Genomic DNA, 1,971 nt, shown 5'->3' with positions numbered 1-1,971 from the left:
CTCTGAATTATACCCTGGACACAGGGACACTTTGTTTAAATCATTATTTATTGTTGAAAGTATTACAGGTCCCCCGTTTTCCCCCATTGACCCCCTCCAGCCCATCCCCCTGCCCCCCAGCCTTCACCATCCTATTGTCTGCTGGACACGATGAAATTGGGTGTAGGGTTCTAAGCAGGGAAATATGATGTTCTGCATAGCCAGTCACGTCACTCTATACCTTCTATTTCTTCTGCTGCTCATAGTGCACTAGCCACGACTTTCCGTCTGTTGTGGGGAAGGGGAGGAGGGAGGGGCCGCGATGGCCGAAGGAAGCACCTCATTTCTCCTCCGTAAACGTGGCATTCGCTGCGGGTTTCTGCGGGTGTTGTTCATCAAGTCGAAGAAGTCCCCCCTCTTCCTAGTTTGCTGGGTGTTTTTATGTTGGACTTGGCACTTTGTTGAATTTTTTCAAATGCTTTTTCTGCACCTGTAGATATGATCACGTGATTTTTCTTTGGCTTGTCAATGTGACTTTTGAATGGTAATGAGAGTTCTAAAGCATCCTTGTGGCTGCTGGGAGGAGAGAGGGGGAGATGGCTGGGAGCGAGGAGACGAGTGTGGAACTGGGGAGATCACCTTTGGAATGCCTGGACCACTCCTAGCTGGTGGCCCTGAAGATGTGAACCAGCGGGAGCGCGGGATGCTGCGGGTGGAAGGCTCGGGGTGTTGTTTCTGGAGGGGCTGTGAGGAAGAGGCAGGGAAAACACAGGTATTTACATTACGATTCATTAACAGTAGCAAAATTACAGTGATGAAGTAGCAACGAAAATAATGTTATGGTTGGGGGTCACCACAACATGAGGAACTGTGTTAAAGGGTCGCGGCATTAGGAAGGTTGAGGACCACTGGTTTAGAGAGCTTTAGGTTCACAGCAAGCCTGGGGGAAAGGCAGAGATCTCCCATACACCCCTACCTTCCCGTTATCAACACCCCCACATCGGGCACAACTGACACATAGTCACGCAGAGTCCACAGTGGACACCGGGGTTCACTCCGTGTCCATTCTCTGGGTTCGGACAGATGTATGATGACATGTGTCCATCACGACAGTATCACACGGAGTAGTTCCACCACTTCATCCTCCTTCCCCCACCCCCATGGCAACCACTGATTTATTACTGCTGTCTTTTCTAGAACATCGTAGACTTGGAATCACAGTGTGTGGCCTTTTCAGACTGGCTTCTGTCACTTAGGCATTTCACGTTCCTCTTCGTCTTTTCCAGGCTTGATGGCTCATTTCTTTTTAGCTGAATACTCCACTGTCTGGTGTCCCACGGCTTACCCACCGCCTACGGGGAGGACATCTTGGTTGCTTCCAAGTTGTGACAATTATGAGCGAAGCTGCTGTTCACTGTTGGGCAGGCCCTGCGTGGGCGCGTCTTCACCTCCCTGGGTTTGCTGGGTGGCGTGGGAAGAGTATGTTTCATTTTGCAAGAGACAATCACACTGTCTTCGTCAGTGGCTGCAGCACGTTTCCGTTTCCACCGGCAGTGCGTGCGGTTCCCGCGGCCCCACCTCCTCACCAGCACCAGGCGTGGTCCGTGCCTGGAGTTTGGCCTTTCCAATAGGTGTGCAGTGGTGGCACAAGGTGGCTTTAATTGGCATTGTATTTCCCTTGCCTGACGGCACGCGGTGGAGCATCCTCTCCTGTGCTTATTCGCCTCCTGCACATCTTGTGTGTCTGTTAAGGTCTTTAGCGCTTTTCTTAATCATACTGTTCGGGTTCCATTGCTCATTTATCCCATCTCAACTTGGCCAGATACTTCAGACACAAATTGGCTGTGTATGTGGTGTGTGTTTTTTTAACCCTCTTTTGATTATATGTGTATGTGGCATGTGTTCTGTCTTTTTTAAAATATATTTTTTTATTGATTTCAGAGAGGAAGTAAGAGGGAGAGAGATAGAAACATCCATGATGAGAGAGAATCA

The sequence above is a fragment of the Eptesicus fuscus genome, chromosome 8 (assembly GCF_027574615.1).
Source record: "Eptesicus fuscus isolate TK198812 chromosome 8, DD_ASM_mEF_20220401, whole genome shotgun sequence".
NCBI lineage: Eukaryota > Metazoa > Chordata > Mammalia > Chiroptera > Vespertilionidae > Eptesicus > Eptesicus fuscus.
Note: the sequence above shows the minus strand (reverse complement) of the source record.